At 38.6% G+C, this 20,713-nt stretch overlaps 1 long non-coding RNA gene and 1 other non-coding gene across 2 annotated transcripts; one reads left to right on the top strand and one right to left on the bottom strand.

The window, feature by feature from the left end:
- The first annotated feature begins 11,601 nt into the window (after window positions 1-11,601).
- On the top strand, window positions 11,602-14,457 carry LOC126822462 (uncharacterized). Its single transcript, XR_007680825.2, has 3 exons — window positions 11,602-11,762; window positions 13,020-13,130; window positions 14,075-14,457. It is a non-coding gene; the product is annotated as an uncharacterized LOC126822462 (long non-coding RNA).
- A 2,640-nt stretch (window positions 14,458-17,097) lies between these two features.
- On the bottom strand, window positions 17,098-17,170 carry Trnak-cuu (transfer RNA lysine (anticodon CUU)). The gene has a single exon. It is a non-coding gene; the product is annotated as a tRNA-Lys (tRNA).
- Window positions 17,171-20,713: the final 3,543 nt, after the last annotated feature.

The raw sequence follows: 20,713 nt of genomic DNA on the forward strand, positions 1-20,713 counted from the left end.
TTATTTTTGTTATATCCCGTGTGTAATATTCCTGTGTTCTAATTCCGACTCTTGTCGAATTATAGAAATACACATTTCAATATATTGAAAGCAGGCGGGGGGTGTACATGGGACCCGAGCTTATACGGGAGAGAGTCTATGCATTTAAAAGGACGACTTTACTTTAGAAATGGCCTTATTTGCAAGGATAATTCTTAAATTTTGTTTGGGGAGAAACTCCTATACCCTGTCGAGTCTCAGCCTTCCCACCCCCTAATCAAATTCTACACACGCGCCTGAAAAGATACTTTCATTCGAGGTGAGGATACGATGGTTTGTAAATGTAACTTGTCATTGTCAAAACAAACTGCACTGCCATAAACACGTGACCAAGATATAAAATATACCATACTGCCTTAAACAAGTGATCAATGATATATTTTTAAAAGGGCATTTTAAATAGGTATTTTGGAATTTAGTAAAACACTAACAATTATCTACTTAGCCAACACCGTGACCCTTTGGACATGATTCTACAAGGGTCTTTGCGTTTTTAGCTGTGTTTAAGTAAATATGAGATGGAGGGCCCAGTTCAAGGTCACATATGTAAGGTCATTATATGTACCTCACTTTTGAATTCCGGGGTCAAGGTGTAAAACATTGGCCCGTAGCGTATAGGATTTATTCTTTTTAATACTAGGCGGTGAGCTGCAAAGGCTATATATATTCAATGCTCGGTAACGATTTAATACAGTAGAACTTGTATTAAGCAAGCACCCAAGGGAAATTTTAAAATGCTTGCTTAATGGAGGTGCTCTTTGACTAGAGGTATCCAATATCGCCCCAACCCCTACCACAAAAAAATAAAGATATAGATTGCAGATATTTTTTTAATCATGTAGAATAACAATACATATACTTTTTATCTAGTCGGGAATTCAAAGTAGTCGCATATACAGGTTTTAGTAATACTGGATCCCTGGCCCCCCAATATTTCTTTTACTTTCATCATAGCGTCTAAAAGTTCTATATTGTCGCTGTCTTTTGCATAAGACAATAATGTCTCAGCGGAATACTCCGCAGAGATTAACGTAATTTTTTCGAATTGAACAACAATATTGTTATCACTATCATCACTGGAATCAACATTGACAGAGTCTTTTAATAATTCAGATGCCGATTGTTCCCAGTCAACGTCTTTTAAATCAAAGGTAAATACGTTTTCATCAAGAGTATGTAAATTGTGAACATCACATTCGAAAATGTCTTTCGATATTCTCAAACCGAAAGAGGTATATTATCATCATCATCATCTTCTGTCACTCCATTTTTAAAACTAAATCCACACTTTAAAAAAACACTTCTGAATTGTGGATGCTTCAACTGAAACCCAAGCAGATTTCACCCAGTAAATGGCAGTTAAAATGTCGATTTTTTTTAAAACCTCACTCCTTTATTGCGCTCAATATCTGACAATATATGTCCACATTGTAATTTTCTGAATTGTAATTTAAAAGACTGTATTATGGCCTGGTCCATTGGTTGACTTTTTGAAGTGGTGTAAGCCGGTAAAAACTTGACTGTCACGTTGCTTTAATTCATTTGCGGATGTGCGGAGCAGTTGTCTACAAACAATAAGATATTTCGGTTCTGTTTCGACATCTTTTTATTCAAGTCAGATAGCCATCCAGGCTTTTTCTTATTGTTCCTATACACTACAGGGGGTCGCTTGACATCTTTAACTTTTGAGAAACATCGTGGTTTAACAGCTTTGCCAATCAACAGCGGGATGATTTTCTCGCCAGTCATACTCGAACAAAGAGCCAAAGATAGTCGCTCTTTTGAACGTTTACGCCCGCACAGTCGTCACCCTTTATGTGGAATGTGTTCCTGGTCGTGCCATTAAAAAACAATGCCGTTTCATCCATATTAAATATATCACAAATTGGAGGCAGCTTCGACTTCCATTCTTCGACCACTTTACCGTCCACATCCGCACGCTCGCCACTCATTTTACCCCACACAATATTATTTCTTTTACAGAAGGCGTTTAACCAACCATTGGATGGCTTAAAAGTATCAATCTTCAAATCTGTAGAAAATTTTAAGGCTTTTGCCTGGAATAAGGGTTTCCATTTATAGGGGCATTGCGAGCTCTACAATCCTGGAAAAATTACCTGACCAAATCGTTAATGTCTTCATTACCTGTCGACCTTCTCGTGCGCTTCTTGTGAGGTGGTGAATTATTTTCAAAATCGTCTAAAATTTCTGCCTTTCTTTTCAAAATGCCGTGAATTGGAGTATTTCCCACCCCAACTATACTGAGCGCCATGGAAAACGCATCACTTAGTTTTTCGTATAACAAAATGATCCTGTAAACATATCTTATTTATTTTGCTTCTTATTGTGAACAATATTCAAATGGGAACACATCAATAACAACACATTTGTACACTTATGGATGTTCAATCTGTAATCAAGGGTACAAAGTCAGAGGGGTCAAAACCAAAAGTACGACACAGATGTCAGTAGCGCGTGTGTCCTCCACGGGCCATCATCACGGTAGGCTACATCATTAACGCGACCCCTGCAAATGTGTCCGGTCCGGTGATGAAATATGAAGCCTCCCCACACCATTACACTTCCCCCCACCCCATCGATTCGTTTCGAAGACGCAGCAGTCTACAAGACATTTCCCAAGACGTCTCCACACAGGTTGACGGCCATCAGCGTGATAAAGATGAAAGCGACTCTCATCACTGAAGAGCACACTTTGCCAGTCTACTCTTCTCCATGTCTGGTGTCCTTAAGCCCATATCAAACGCCGCTGACGGTGATGATCCTTGAGGATAGCTCCAACATAAAGTCGTCGTGTACGGAGTCCTTCTTCTCTTAGACGACGTCTTACGGTGTTGGCACTTACTGGTCCTTGTCTTCCGACGACTGCTGCACCTGTTGGAGTCGCTGGGCGAAATCTGTCACGCAGATGAGTGACCCGGATGTAGCGGTCTTGAGCCTGGGTTGTAACGCGTTGTGGACCAGAAAGTTGACGGTCACGTGTTAATCCAGTAACTCGAACACGTTCCACCAACCTTACAATAGTGGACCAATGACAATTGAAGTGTCTGGCAATAGCACGTGTAGACATGAAAGCCCTGGACATTCCCATGGCTTCATTCCGTTGATTTTCAGTAAGTCTCGGCATCTCTAGCTCGATTCCTTCACACGTCCAACAAAAAATTACGACAGATTGACGTTTCACAGTTCATGTACTGCACATTAAGTTGAAAACATGCTTTTAAAGGGCTCACACACAATGCTGCACGTGAATATTGGGGTTCTCAGGTGCATCTCGTGCAATTTTTTTTTGTGTACACGGGCCTATATTTTTGGCGTTTGGGAGCATTGTGTGAAACAATAGTTCATAGTAATGCATAATATTATACACACAAAACCACCTAGTAATAAAATATTTGGGGAAAAAAAGTGATGCGTTTTCCATGGCGCTCAGTATATTTTAGCGATTACGCGACCACTTTTACCTTCATTTGATAACTGTAGTTTTCTTTCTTTTCTTCACTTAGCGTGCTGGGTTCAGTCATTTCGATTGGTAGACAGCGAGGGGTTAGGACTGATTTATTGCATCTGCAGGATTAATTAATTTCTCAAAAGCTATATAATGAATGCTCGGTAAGGATTTAATACTTTTCTTACTTTTGTTCACTTACGAGTGGTGGGTTAAGTCATTTCGATTGTAGACAGCGAGGGGTTAGGACTGATTTATAATGAATGCTCGGTAAGGATTTAATACTTTTGTTCACTTACGAGTGGTGGGTTAAGTCATTTCAATACAGGGTATTTATCTAATTATCAATTCGATAGTAGACAGTGAAACGAAGGGAATGTATCTAATGATCGGTAAGGATTTATTGTATTACTATTTTAGGCAATAAAATCCTTAACAATCATTAGATGATTTTATGAGAATTGTTTTCATTCTTGGCATTTAATATTTTTTAAAAATTTCAGATGGCGGATAGCGCATCGCCCAGCAACCCCGTTTCCTCGGACCCCTCTATCGTAGATAGTGTTGACGAAAGGCTGAGCATCCTTACAGAGTTCACATTAGAGAAATTGGTCAAGTTTAAAGACACGCTCCTGAAGTTTAATCAGGGGATGGATAAGCGAACTGGGCATATATAAACCAGGGTCGATGTCCTGGAGAAAAGATCAGGCTGACTAAAACGGGATCAGGAGGTGATAGAAATACCAAACAGCACTAACGGAAAGAATTTTGGGCACACAGATGACCACACAACAAGTAACCCCGTCAAACATTTCAACAACTCCGATCCCCGCGATGAAATGTAAGTCAAACTTTAACACCCCCCCCCCCCCCAGTCACGGTGGCAGATTGAGCAGAGGGGTGGAGTGAAACCATACCAGAACCTCATCACACCAACGATGACGGACATACTAACCCATGCCCAAATAACATTTTAATAACTTTTGGATTGAAAAGAAAACGACCTCTCCGGTATGTATAGTTAAGTGCAGGGGGACCGGGCCTTAAGGAACAGAATTAGTTTCGGGTCCTGTATATCATTTTTACTTGGATTTTAGAATTTGTTGAGGGAATTTAATCTTTTGCCGAAGCTCTTCTGTTAGGTTTGTTGGTGGTGGACGGATCGGATCGGATCCACTTGTTTCGAAAAACTGAATCGTTTGGGGACTGTAAAAGACGGTTTAGCTAACTTCGATCTAGTGTCTGGTAGATGGCGTCTGGTAGGAACCGCTGCCTTGGGTTTATGGGTGGTCTAACTTCTTTAAAGGGGGACGCAACTCGGGTAGCTGGTGCTCTGGTTTTCTTACTTGGAGATCTATCTGAAGTCACACGAACAGTATTTACGGGCGAATGTCTCGCCGGACTCGTGAAGATTGGGGAGGACGAGGGTGGGTTAGGTTTCGCACTAGGTAGTTTAGCCAAAAATTCGTCGATAGTAGACTGTCTAAGCCTGTTACCGTAGTTCCTCTTCGCCCACTCATAATTTCGTCCGCCGTAAACAGGAAGTTGAAGTCAAAGATGGTTTCAAACGACCACATTTTTTTCTTCTGTGTAATCTAGCCGTAACTCCTCCCTCATCTTAGCGGCCCATGCAGCGTTAATTTCCTGGATTCTACCGACGATTTGGGGATTCGAACGAGCTGGTCTAATGAATCTGTTTAACTCTTTTCTTTTCTTAAAGCAGGTAGATGGTTCCTGAAGGTTAGCCAAATGGTGAATAGATTGTATAAACTGGTAAATGCAGCGCGTGATAAATCAGCGTCTGGGTTCAAATGGGTTGTCGTGGGCTCATTTTTTTGGTTTACCATATTTGCATGAAAAGAAAAAGGAAGGCAATTAGAATGTTTCTTAACAGATATATATGCAGAGAAAGCGGGCGTATAACTTGTCTTGCTTTATACAAAAATCGACACTTTATTTGATCTAGATTTGACGTCATAAAATTGAAGTTAGTTTATTTTTTTAAAAAAAGACTGAAATCAGGTAAAATGTCAATGACAATTTATCAATTGATTCATTTAGTGAATACACTGAACATTTGATCAGCATGTGCAACCTTGAAAAAAATTAATGTAATTATGACACAGCACGGTTATTATTTGTTATGTTTAGTTTAAATGTTTAGCAAAAAGGGTGTTTCTGGCTTCTACAGTCATTGACCGAGAGGGTTCCTCGTGGTTTCCTCTTGTCGCTGGCTCAGGATGGAGGGCCATTGACCAGTCGTTCACACTGTGTACACACTGCCGTGCAACAAAAGGAACCTTTGGCAGTTGGAATTCGAAATACGAGTAGACCGTAGCGCCGCTGTCCAGGAAAACAATTCACTTTTAATACACTGAATGATAGGGCGTGTCCAGAGTTTCCGCGTGCACATAGGCATTCGCTTAAAATAATCATTGAAAGAATTCGAAATAAAAGCAAGCCCGGAGCGCCACTGTCCGGGTAAAATCTCCAACATAGCACATTGCATGTCCGTCTGCCATAGACCTGTTAGTCTAGGTAGCTCAATTAGCACGCATTTCGCTCGCTAACTGGGAGGACAGGCTTTTTTTTAAAATTTGATTAAGTCAAGGCCAACTACACACATTACTTTGCTATATATTTGTAATTATTGTATAATGTTGTAATAATCTACATAACAAAAACCTGAAACTTGGCACTTTCCCAAGTCTAGTTACATTTATTATTTGTCATATAAATAAAATTTACAAACATAATTTGTAATACAATATTTGAAATATCTGATACTAATAAAAATTAATCTTTCATTATTTCTTATGATTGTACATATATTATTCATTTACATAATTAAAACCTAAATAATTAAAATATTTCGTTTAATTGTACATATATTATTTATATACATAATTAAAACCTAAATAATTAAAACACGTGTTTATTATTTACTTAAAGATACATTATGGGAGATAAGATAAAGAGATGGCAGTTCTCGCTATAATAGTTAAAAACTAGATAGTGTAAAGGTAATTTGCTGAAAATATCAGTCAAATTGATCCACTATGAGCCGAGAAAGAAGCCTGTGAAATTTTTGCATAGTCTCGGTTATCATTACTAAAATCATTAATATAAACAGCATAGTCTCGATTATCCACTTTTTCTGGATAAGTTAATTAATGTCTAATTGATAATTTAGATAACATTTCAGGCCTAAAGAAAGACTTGTTATAAGCAGATTTTGCTCTTGCATAATGCATGTTTAATTAAAACCTAAATAATTTAAAGATAATTTCCATTGTACATATATTATTTATTAAATCGAAATAAACATTTATAAACTTAACAGTAGTAATAACAAATTTTGGAAAATTTAAAAAGGAAGTAAAAATATTTAACTTAGAAGTTAAGTCATCAAAGGCGGCAAACTTATCCCTTAATTTAGATATGAATGCTACGCGTCGGCTTCTCTGAACTATGTTCTTTAGTCTTCATCAGTTATTCGTTGAGTGATAAGGTCGGGCTTGGAGACAACCCTCTTGCCCACACATCGGCCTGTATTTCATCATAGATAAGTTTCGCTGAAAATAAAAATATATACAATTAAAGAATGTTGAAAGGCGCCATTCGTATTGTTTTAAGTTTGGTAAACTTTTTTAAAGAACATTCTGTCTGCAGCTGAATTGATAGAGATCATTAACAGCGCCTCACAGCATGCTGATAACGTTTCATTTTATACAAAAAAAGTGTTGAAAATGGGCATGAAAATAAGTGAATATTGGGTCCAATGATAGACGAATGTTAGTTGTGCCTCGGTCAGGAGGTCGGATTTCTGGTGTGGTGTGACCACGAAGTTTGTCCTGCCAGTCTATCGATAGGTCTAGAATGGTTTGGAGTGGAGTGCGACGGGCGCTTCAACTTCATTTTGGAGTAGCTAGGGTTAGGGTATCTGTCCTGTTTGAGGGTTTCATCTTCTTCCACCTCGTCACCACAAACTACAGGGCTTATCTACCCACGTTTTTTTTCCCTTTCTTCTAGCTCTTTACCTTGTCTTTTAGGCCATCTATTTCTTTCTTCACCTTCTTGTCATTTTGTTCACGTCCTTTGTTAAGCTGTTGTATCTGTCTTTCGAATTCGCTCAGTTTACTCATGGTGAAATATTTAAGCGCCTCAAAATCCTTTGTGACTCTTTGTCTGCAAAGCTATCTTCCTCTATTTTCCCCCGTCTTCATTAGCCCAGTTCGAAGCAGAACAGAGAGAGATAAAAAAAAAAACAAATGGGGTAAAACGACACAAACTAGGTCATTTCGGGACCAAAGGAGCAGAACAATAGGACGTTAAACCCCATTTTATTTCTTTTCATTTCATTTCCCCATCTGCCCTCAGTCCAGCTGGTTTAGCGCACGAAGACGACGACTCTGCCATCTGAAATGTTAAACCAATGTAAGACAGCAATTTCCAGTTGTAGGGACCACCGATACGATGCCAAAGCAGTAAACAAAAGGCCGTTAAATTTTTTTTAGAGATTTTCGGATTTTATTGTCGGAGACATGGATCCAGTGATGACAAGGAGTAGGGTCGCCTGTCCAACCTCGTGGGTCTTCTCCGGGTCCTCCGGTTTCCTCCCACTGCTAAAGACCCCTATGCGCAAGCGAATCAGAAAATAAAGTCATTATTATTATTATAATTATTGAAGTAAAATTGAACCATGTGTTAGTCCCGAAATGCCCTACATGTAGTTTGTGTCGAGTGGACGTTAAACCTCATTTCTCTCTCTCTGGATCCAGTGATTTTAAAATTTATTTTTTTGCGATAATGCGTATAATACTAATACCGATCTTGTACGGAAGATCCGAACAATTTCACCCCAAAAAATTAAAAAGATATTGAAGACCTTTAACCCGTTTCTTGGCTAAAAATTAATTTTTTGGAATCGGTGACAAATAGGACTAAAGTACAGAGTCTGAGACGGTATTCTACCTATTGTATCAACATTTCCGTCAATTCCAAAACCATTTCTGTTCCCCTTATAGAAGCCGTGTCTCCACCAAAATTTCTAGTGAAATGGTGTTGAGTCAAAAACAAATGACTTGAAGGAATGGAGATCTCGCCTTGAGAATTTCAGGGCTAGTAGGTACCTATGTGAAAAGTTCGAATTTGGTAGTCATGTCGCCATTGGTTCTAGTGTAGTGCATGTGCGGAGAGAAAGAGATGGGGTTTTACGTCCACTCGACACAAACTAGGTCATTTCGGGACTAACACATGGTTCAATTTTATTTCAATAATTCGCTTGCGCGTAGGGGTCTTTAGCAGTGGGAGGAAACCGGAGGGCCCGGAGAAAGCCCACGAAGTTGGACAGGCGACCCAACTCCCTGTCACGTACAACCGGGGAATCGAAACCCCGCCAGTTGACTCAATGACAGACCGTATGATACAGCGCGTGCTTACCATTAGGCCAACCAACCCCCCGTGCATGTGCGGAGGTCAAAAGTCGCTAAATAGGTTGCTGTGAAGGATATATTTTAAAAATAAAACAATGGTCTTAGGTCTTGGAGTTTCGTTAACAGAGGATGGGAGATTCAAAATTATTGGGGGATTTTAAGAACATTAAATTGAGATCTGGAGAAAGTAAACGTTTGTATGGACTTAACAAAATAATGAATGAATGGCCTAACAATACACTTATTGTGATGTGTATTTAGGTTGAAATTAAACTGTTGTGATCAATGGCGTGAACAGAATTGACAAAAGACGTTATAACACGGGTACCAACCACGTACATGTATAACATAAATTTAGAATGTATCATTTCGCTCAATTTCAGGATCTTTTGACATGTTTGTTTTTTTTCTTATTTTTTTTTTTAAGCGCCTGTATCATCGCAATACCCATTTTTCTATCAACAGAAAATGGCGCATGAAATAAACAAATCTACTTTCAATAGATCCGGTAGCATTTTAAATGTCTTTTAATGGTTCAGCATCCATTTTGACATCACATAAAGATGCCATAGGCTTAATAGATTTGACATAGACCAGGAAAAGCCATGGTAAAAACAATGTCAACTAGAGCTGCGATGCAGTGATGACGGGTTTCAAAGTTATCTTTGAACTGACGTCACATCCCGTACCAAAGAAACAGTTAAACATTAGCATTGCAAATATGTTATACAATGAACGCAGAATTAGCCAATAAATCCAGCAATAAACATGAAATGAAATGGGGTTTAACGTCCTATTGTTTTGCTCCGAACTGGGCTAATGAAGACGGGCATACGCCATACAGTGTGGGAAATTTTGCCCGGACAGCGGCAATACGGCCTACTCTTATATCGAATCAAGGGATCTTTTACGTGCACGCCAATGTGTACACGGGACCTTGGTTGTTCGTCTCATCCGAATGACTAGACAGCTGTCCTTGTCAGTCCCTCCGTCCTACATCCAGCAATAACAGTTCCATTTATACATTTGTTACATGTCATAAAATTAACAGCAGCAAACGAAGACTCGTCACGATGACAGATCCGTTATCAACAAAATGTTTGAATTGGAATATAGAAATACCCGTTTTGATGACAGTAATAATTTATTAAAAATTGACAAGAATTAACCCTTTATAAAGCCTTACTAATAAGCGAAAATCTTAAAAAGTGATCCTGACAAATTTATTTCTCGGCAAGATGTTAGAAACATGTTTTAGATATCTCTATGATCGCGTTGATTCATTCTGTCCATTGGAAGGAAATTCATAAATTAATAATAATTTTCACTTCAAAAATATTTGTTTTGGGGGATTAAAAATACAGGTTTTTTTCCAAAATAACATTACTTTCGGTGATAATGAATAAGTTAAATTAATGTTATGAAATCATAAGAGGCATTAGACTTCACATGGTAAATATTTTATTCACTTATAGAAAATCGTCTATTTGTCCGCATCTGAACAAGTTAGAGACGATTTTATGACATCTATAAGGCAGTATTCTGCTTTTTCATTTGTTGATTTAAATTAAAAGTTAAAATTTTCAAAACGTAGCAAATAATATATTCAGTTGAAAAAGTATGATTTTAAAGGTTAGAAATGCACTATTTGACAAAATTGTGTAACTTCCGATCTCAGTTTTAAATTATAATCAGTTTGATATGACGCACATTTTCAATAATAATTGATACTTTCACAGGCAAAATAACTTGAAAAGTGACTCAAGCAAAATTGCCTGTTTCTCAGCAACTGCTTTTATTGCAAACTAATTTTATCATACACTGTCTTCGTATGGATTATGGCTAAACGTTGTTAAAATGGGTTGTAATTAGCTTATTTTAGACCTTTTTTCACCTTTTAATCGAAATGGCCCGAAAATGAAATCGAAATTTTAAAATCTGAGCTCACTGACTTGTGCGCCTTTACAGAGCATACCCTTTTAGTTATGCCAAATTTATAAAAATTAATATTTGCTTTCGAAAAGACGTTCCGACCCACCAAAATTGTAGTTTTTGTCAAAATTACGTCACTTTCGGTGCCGACAGGAACGTTATCGGCAGCATAATATGACACTTGCGACCACGGAGCATATGAATTTTGTTTTATACTTTGTAAAAATTTAATTTTCAAAATTTAGCGCCTAATATCTACGTCGATTTGGCGAAAATCAAAAGTAGCGTATGTCAAAATGTATCGAAAGTTAAAATCCGACGACTATTGTCAAAATTACGGCAATATTTTTAAAAAACGACAACTTTGTGGTGATTTCGGACATTTCGCATTGTCGCAGAACGTTCAAAATAGCTTTATCATCTAAGTCATACCCACCTTCCCAGTAAAACCGAAGACATCGTAATAATGCGACAAGCAGTAGCTGAGATCTAATCAAAATAGAAAAAAAAAGCTTAAGAAGAATAATAATCCGAACAAAAACAATCGTATTTCACACACGCTACGCAGCGTGAAACCCTAATTAAATAATCCGTTAAATAAACAAAATCATTGCGCAGAACCAGGTCAGTTTCCGGGGTTTGAAAAATGCTAAACTGTGACATTATCTTTACTCAGTTTAACAAATAGGATGTTTGTCTATGGTACAACATGTATATATAAGCTAGTCAGTTCGACTCGCTCAATCATATTGACTCCTGTTGGTGCCAGTCTAACTGTTGTTCAACTAACTGTATATTATACAGCCAGCCATACCTCAAGATGAAATCTGCTACAGTTATTTTAGCCTTTGCTGTTGCCCTGTGTGTTATGTTTCAAGTATCAGACGCTAGTAAGTTAATTACATTTACTTTTTTTTCAATTCTACAGTTTTTAAGCCTGTTAAAGTGTCTGTGCGTGATTTGCATTTTGGGGAAAATATTAAATTTACCACGACATAAAGATGCATTATGTAAGAGCTAAATCTGACTAGTTCAGGTCTGTTTTCTCGCTTCAAATGTTATATAAATTGTTATTTAAACATTTGTGAGGGTTGCAAAATTTATTCAGCTCTCTAGGATGGGATATTAGAGAGAGACAGAAATAGAGAGAAATGGGGTTTAACGTCCACTCGACACAAACTAGGTCATTTCGGGACTAACACATGGTTCAATTTTATTTTAATAATTCGCTGGCGCGTAGCGGTCTTTAGCAGTGGGGGGACAGGCGACCCTACTCCTTGTCACGTACAACCGGTAAATCGAAACCACGCCAGTTGACAGACCTTATGATACAGCGCTGACGTGCTAACCATTCGGCCACCCAAACCCCAAGAATCTGTAGCATATAAACAAACAACACATCTACAGTTGATATTTCCCCCGTCTTGTGATAAATCACATCAGAAATAGGCCAAAAAGAATTAAGTGAAGACTTATTCGGCGGCGATCTTTGTCCATGTATGCTGAATGTTGACAATTCATCATATCATTGTAAGCTTTTTATGACTGAATTGATTTAAACCCGTTTTTTGACTGATATTCCCTGTTTAGACTAAATTTTAAAAATATTGTAGTTTGCAAGAGCTTGATCAAATCCTCTAAAACATTAATATTTGTTGCATAAACGAACGTTTTTTTCATTATGCTGTCTATGTTTCAATACGGAATTTTCCGACGTGATTCCTCTTGTCAGTGGTATAAGACTGGGGACCTAGTAAGTACAGTGTCTTGCCGTGCGGATGGGACGAAAAACAGAGATCCTGTCACTACAGGGCTAATGGAGACGGACATTCGCCGTTACAGTTTGCTATAACCCACATTCAGTGGTAATGGATATTGGATATTTTTGTTGTATTTTAAAAATTTAACCAGTGACTTTACACAATTAAATTAGATTATTTCGGGGCTAATATATTGTACAATTTTATAAAAAAAAATAAACCGGAGAAAACCTACGAAGTGAAGCAGGCGATCCCACGCCATTTGACTCAATGACAGACCTTATTATCTAAAGCGCACGAGTTAGACCACTCGACCCCCACCTTCATCAGAAAAGAACAGTTCGCTTTGGTCTAAACGTTTTCAATTATTGTTTGTTTTCTTTACAGCCATTGCAAGATGCCAGTGTGGAGGAAGATGTGGAACATTTACATGTAGTAATCCAGATACTGTTAGAGGTTGTAACTGTGTTAGTTGTACCTGTACGCGTGGAAGTATAGGTAAGCAGACAGGTGAAATGAGGTTTAACGTCCAAATTGTCTGCAGCTACTGGTCTAATGCAGACGGACATACACTATACAGTATGCTCTAAGTGAAAATGGTCTACCCAGACAGTGGCACGTCGGCCATTTGTTATTTTGAATTCCAACTTTCAAAGGGTCTTGGGGATCACGTGGCTAAGTGGGTAAGACGCTGGCTCGCTAGCCTGGAGGTCGGGTGTCGATCCCTGCATTGGCCGAGAAAGTTCAACCAGATTTTCCGGCGTGGTTTCCCTTTGTCAGTGATGCAGGGCGGAAGGCCTGGCAAGGACAGCTGTCTAGTCGTTCGGATGGGACGAAAAGCCGAGGTCCCGTGTACATATTGGCGTGCACGTAAAAGATCCCATGGCAGTTGGAATTCGATATAAGAGTAGGCCGTAGCGCCGCTGCCCGGGCAAAATTTCCCTCATAGCACACTGTATGACGTATGTCCGTCTTCATTAGCCCAGTTTAGAAGCAGAACAGTAGGACGTTAAACCCCATTTCATTTCAAAGGGTCTTAAACGTGCACGGGGCATTGGCTTTTTGTCGCGCAGCGTGTCGGCATATTTTAATCTTTTCAAGTATTTAATTTTCTATTCTAATATTTGTGACTGTCCTTTGTCTGTCCCTAGGCTCAAATTTTGTGTATAGGGGGCGTTTGACTATCGCTTCCGGTTTCGGAGTTATACTACATTCAATCCACCCAGCGCCGGGTCATCCGCTTGTATACTATATTTTAAAAAACCCGTAAAAACAGTTATATGGCCCGGAGTATGTCAATATTTCTATAAATTTGGGGACTCGCTGAAGAGTTTGGCCCAGGGCCAACAAGTAGGTGAATTTTGCCCTGAAGGAGTTATTAAGGGGACACAACTTTCAACCTGATACAGTACCAATTTTTTGCCTGTTATCTTTTTTTTCAGGATTCAGAACATGTTGTGCCAGTGATTGTGGTATGTGGAACCAGAGGAAATGTTTCCGATGCAAACCTTATCGAAGCTGTAGCTGTAGTGGATGCCGATAAAACAAAATATGGTGCCAATAAATGTATTTTCTGGAAGACTAAGAAATGCTCCTATTCTGTAACAGTAATAGATGCAGATAAAGCCATAACAAAAAAGCCTTATATACAAAAGTTATTAATGTATAAATATTTAAAATGTTGTACCAAATATTGTGGGGGGTTTTTAAAGTAAGAAATGTCTTCTATACAAACTATCAAGCTGTAATTGTAATGGATGTCGATAAAAAAAACCACACTCCATTTTTATTTATATTAATTGAATAAAGCTTTCTGCAACTGTTATTGCGTGTTTATGTTTAATAGATCTTGTTATTTTTGGTGTAAACATGTCGCCTCGTACGCTAATTGGATTTCACAAAGCAGGCGCAAACGGGGTTTTCCAATCTAAATATATCGATACCGGAATTTATTTAGGAGTTTTATCATTATTCCTATTCATTTAAAGAAAAACATTCTAGTCCCAGGTTTATCTTTAATGTCCTACTTGTCTGCCCCACTAGGGCTAACGTGACAAGGAGTAGGGTCGCCTGTCCAACTTCGTGGCTTTTCTCCGGGTCCTCCGGTTTTCATCCCACTGGTAAAGACCCCTACGCGCAAGCGAATTATGGAAATAAAATTGAACCACATATTAGTCCCGAAATGACCTAGTTTGTGTCAAGTGGACGTTAAACTCTCCCTCTCTCTCTTTCCCTTTGGTGCATAGGCGTAGGAGCCTATTAACGTTTAGAGAATAAATATAAATAACTTATTTCTATGAGATCCACACTGCCCGAAAAGTATTTTCTCGTCTTTTTCTTGTCCACTGCATATGCCCGAAAATATGCCCGAAGCTCTCTTATGATAGGTATGCCCGAAAAAACGGTATTGCCCGAAAATAGGTATTGCCCGAAAAACGGGCATCGGGCCGGAAAGCGGCAGAGGAAACTAGCAGTAAAACGCGTTTGCGACCGTCAAATATTCCAAAATTTTCTTGGCGGGTCATTCGCCTCTCAAAGAAAACCGGCGCCGCTGTCTATAAATCCGAAATTTTTCGGGCATTTCTAGTTTTGCTTCCCTAACTGTCATCGAGCCCTAATAAAACACTAATTTTACTTTTCTTGTAATTGAATATCACGAATTTGTACTGAATTGACTATGGATTAAAACATTTTGTCTGGAGCCACTCTACTTTGTGCGACATTTTTCAGGCATCGATTATTATTTGTGAATGCAGATGCAACAGTCTGATTGGATGGTTAGAATTCAGTTGGGATTTCAGTTACAAAACCATTGGATACTTTTGGAGTTGCTTACACGGGCTAGAATAGCAGAAAACGCATTTACGGTGATTAAATTTTCAAATTTTTCTCCGGGAGGGTGAGGCCTCCATATACCGCGCGACGATTGATTGGTTGTTTGGAATTCGGGTCAGCCAGGTAGGCTATATTGGACCAAATTGAAGTTGCTGTATTCACAGACTGGAATAACAGGAAAACGCGTTTGCGGCAGTTACATTTTCAAAAATTTTTCCCAACGGTCCCGTCTTCGTTGACTGTAAACGATTGATTGGAATTCGAGTCAGCCACCTTAATAAGGCTATAATATATATTCGACCACTTTGAAGTTGCTTTGTTCACCGGCTGAAATAGCAGGAAAACGCGTTTGCGACAGTTAAATTTTCAAAATTTTCTCCTAACGGTCCCGTCTTCGAGGACTGTAAACGATTGAATGGAATTCCGAGTCAGCCACCTTAATTAGGCTATATTAGACCGCTTGAAGTTGCTTTGTTCACTGGCTGAAATATCGGGAAAACGCGTTTGCGGCAGTTAAATTTTCAAAATTTACTCCTAACGGTCCCGTCTTCGAGGACTGTAAACGATTGATTGGAATTCCGAGTCAGCCATCTTAATTAGGCTATATTAGACCACTTTGAAGTTGCTTTGTTCAACGGCTGCAATAGCAGGAAAACGTGTTTGCAGCCGTCAAATATTCCAAAATTGTCTTTGGGGGGGGGGGGGTATACAAGGTCGCTGCTGTCTGTAAACCCGAAATTTTTTCGGGCATTTAGGGTTCTGCCCCCCTAACTGTCATCGAGCCCCTACGCCTATGCTTTGGTGGTCGCGTTGGCGGTTGGTTGTTGTCGAGGCTTGGGGGAGGGGTGTTCTTGCTGTATCATTTTTGCCTGAAAATAAAATTTAAATCTCATAACTTTAGCACAAAATAACTGTTTGACTAGAATCTCGAAAAATAACAACAAGTAGCGCCTAGCGGAGAGAATTTTCTGGAACTACAGTTTGAGTTTGAAAACTAAATACCCTGAATCAAAATCAGAATTGTGTGATTTTCTGAAACTCTGTGTGGGAATTGAATCACCCCACACAATGGCCTGTAAACGTCCCCGATTTTGCAGGATGGAATAATTTATGTATTTATTTCGTATATATCCAATAAAAAAATTTATTTCATCAAGCTGGGAAATTTATACGAAATATTTTATAAGTTACTGTTAGGGTTAAAATTAGACCCATTTATATGCGGCGGCCATATTGGACTCATCAAGGGTCCAATTTACTTCCGCTGAACCTAGCCATGAAACAGACAAATCGAGTTCCCGTATAAACTTAGACTTCCCTTAAAAGAAAACTAGCGAGGGGGAATTCGAGGAATAATAATCGGAACTGCTGCTGCCTGGACACGATTTCCCTTATACCACATTGCATTGCATGCCTATCCTCATAGTCCTGTTGGCGCAGATAACGGGCCGTTAAAATCCCATTTCATTTCATTTGATCAGGGGAAACGTAAATGGGCTAAATAAATAAACATTTGTCTTTTAAATTATGTTAGCGTTATATTTTATGTTTCTTTTTAATGGGTGCATGGGTTTCAGGTTACTGTTGTTGGAGGTGTGGGAGAGGGGTGGGAAATAGAGAAAAAACATATCGCCCAACGTGGGGCTCGAACCCACGACCCCGAGATTAAGAGTCTCGTGCTCTACCGACTGAGCTAGCCGGGCGCTCGTTCCGCTCAATTTATTGACATATTTAAACATGATGCAATATATTTATGACCCGCCATTTTGTCCTATAGAATTCCATTTGTTTTGATAGTTATATTTTCCATCAAGCTGCTTCATCAGCCTAATTATTTATTATAACCATGCAGAATACTCTGATCAAACAGGATACCATATATCAGTGTTTAGTAATATTACATATTTTGGCAAGTATGGCTGCCCATACAACTACACTATACTATCGTAGTTGTCCAATGGGTTGCATTATAAAGCTATCCACACACTTACACAGACAATTGCTTTGAATTTAAAAGATAGAAATATAGTGACAGATAGATATGAAAAACAATATTTCAATATGTTTTTATGTAAATGTTGTAGGGTTACTCCTAGAAACTAGTTAAGGGGCTTTTATATCCATCGAAAGGAATTTCTAATAATATAAATTTCATATTTTTTTTTAAACGCCATCTTTCCCGTTAGCTCAGTCTGTTAGAGCGCCGTGCTAATAACGCGGATGTCGTGGGTTCGACCCCAACAGGAGCCAATTCCCTTTTTCATCTGTTTTTGCTGAAAATTAAACCAACGGCTGCCAGGCATGATACGCCCACATTTTGCAAGAGATCATAGTCCAGGAAGTTATGGTTTGAAATGCGCAAATGTCAAAAGGGACTGAGATTTTTGGAATATAAAGATATGTTTTAAGTTTCATCAAAATCGGATAAAAATTGTGACCTCTAGAGGGTTCATAACCTTTGTATTACATACTTATACACAATTTACGTACAAAGAGCGGCCTTTTTGTCGGGCACTTTCATTTCGAATTTCCCGAAATTCCAATTCAACCTTCATTATGATGGAATGGTGATATATCTGAACGGTTTTTAAATTGGAAAAAAATGTGACCTCTAGACAATCCATAATCTAAAAATGCGATTTTTCGACCAATCAAGGGTCATAATCCAGGAAGTTACGTTCGGATATGTGTGATTATCAACAGGAACCAAGATCTTTATGATAAAACATATATTGAAAGTTTCGTCCAAATCAAATAAAAACTGTGGCCTCTAGAGGGTCCACAACCTTGATATACCATTTATTTGCGTACAAGGGTCGGCTTAGTCCCCCCCCCCGCCCAAAGAGAAAAAAATCGAATTAGCCCCCCCCCCCAATATTTCGCCAACACAATAATGATTTCTTAGGAGGGTTCTTAGCCGGCCACATCCTCAGCCCCTCCCAAAAATTCCGTAGCCCCACCAAATTTTATGAGCTGGCTACGGACACGAACCACGCCTGAAAATCTGGATGAACTTTCTTGGCCAATGTAGGGATGGAACACCCGACCTCCATGCTAGTGAACCAACGTTTTACCCAGCTACGTATAATTTTTTACGTAATTGAGTTTTTAGCAAGAAAATTTCAGATAATATGTAATTTGGGACTGGGTCTGAGGAGACTTTGAATGAAGGGGGCGCTTACTTGGTCTCATGGGGGTAGGGGTGTCCCCACCACCCCACCCCTCAAAATCCGCGCCTGTGATTAGTGTTGTTTGTATAGAAAAGTAGGAAGTTAAACCCCATTGAGTTTCATTTAAAAACATTTTGAGTGACTGATGTTTCCAAATTTAGAACGGGATCTTAAAAAAGAAAAGAAGTTTTAGTATTGATTTCAGACCATCATTACACCATACATCTGACGTTGACAATAGAAAGTTGTTTTTTATAAAAAAAAAAAATAAAATACATCGATACTGTTATTGATTACCGTGCAAAGATAATTAATATATATATATTCTTTGGAATTATAGTACCATGACCAGACGTCATAAAGACCACACCCCTTTGACAAATCACCATGACATACTAACCAGAAAACAGTTCATGATGGCAATTTGGGATATTGAAACATCCCCAACGATGAGCTACTTGGAAAGGTAAAAATATATAATCTTTGCTAATCTCATAGTTTCAAGACAAGGCATCGTAGTTTCAAGATGGAAGCTCGGTTCTACCTCTGGATTCCAATATTTCAGTTGTTCAGGATTGTGTCTGGGAGTTTCGATTCTAAGTTTCGCCGAACAGGAGTTTTGGAGGAACCCGAATTGTGTAAATTCGCTGATCATAATTTTCAAATATCGGAAAGAACAAGCTTTTCTCTGATTGACTGTGGTCGAGGTTGTCTGAATGATGGAGACTGTCGAAGATTTATGTATGATACAGAAACTAGTCTGTGTTCATTGTATGAATCCGGTGAAGACTGTATCACAGATGAAGACGTCAACCGTAAAATTTGTTTTCGGCTGGTAAGTACGGTGAAAAATTTAATTGAAATTGGATTTAACGTCCTACTTTTCTTCGCTCATTAATAGTTTCCAGACAAATGAGCTACGGCCTACTCTTATATCAAATCCAAGCTGCCAAACAGAAAAAAACATGTTTTTTGCCAACACGATAAATTTCAAACTTTAGTTGACAAAAAAAGCAAGGGACATTGAATAGTCGTTCGGATGGGACGGAAAACCGAGATCCCATGTACACATTTGCGCGCACGTAAAATAACCCTTGGCAGTTGGAATGTGATATAAGAGTAGGCCGTAGTGCATCTCTCCGGGCAAAATTTCCCTCATAGCACTCTGTATGGCGTATGCCCGTTTTCATTAGCCCTGTCGGAGCAGAACAGTAGGACGATAAACCCCACTTCATTTTATTTCATTTGACAGAAAAAAAGGTTATCTCGTGAATAGGTAAGGATTGTTTTCTTTTCGCCCTGGAGTTTAGCCTGTTTCACGAAATTTTAAAGGCCCAATACCACTCTTGTTGTAACTGAATAATATGTCCCAATCTTTATTCTAGTCAACAAATTGTACTATTTTACAATATTCCATTTAATTGATGATACAAATTTCATCTTAACACACCTAATTTAAAAAATTGGAAAAATTCAACTAAATGATTTGAAAAGTCTGACGTAAAGCTTTTCAAACGTGACTTGGATTTAAAAATATTTTTGAACCCTCCGGACAAGTAACATATAATTTAATGGATAATTTACACAAGAGGTAGGACACTAACACATCTAGTACTTTTCTGGAGCTGTCAAGCCAGCAAGAGTGTTATTGTCCCTTTAACTAAGATAAAATCCAAATTTTAGTAATTTGACTGGATAATATTAGATGGATTTTAGTGCTTAGCCAATACAAAATTGAAGTATCTACTAAAATTTGGATTTTATCTTTAGTTAAGATTTCGAGAAACAGGGTCCAGGAATCTAGCCTTCGTATAACATATAGGTGCTATTTTCTGGGATTTTGTACACACCTGTTTGCTGGAAACAAGCCATGGAATTAATGAAGCCGAAGCGGTGGTATAGAAGTTGTGTTAAATTTGTATAGAAATTTTCTAGAAGCAGTTGGGTGGGCGGGGGGCGGTGATAGCGAGGTTTTATTGAAGCGGCGGCTGAGGGGGGCGTGGGGGTTATTAGAGAAATTTTGTCGAAGGGTGGAGGGGGAGGTTTTTTTTAGAGATGTTTTGTTTCCGGTAACAC

The sequence above is a fragment of the Patella vulgata genome, chromosome 5 (genome assembly GCF_932274485.2).
Source record: "Patella vulgata chromosome 5, xgPatVulg1.2, whole genome shotgun sequence".
In the NCBI taxonomy this organism is placed as follows: Eukaryota; Metazoa; Mollusca; class Gastropoda; family Patellidae; genus Patella; species Patella vulgata.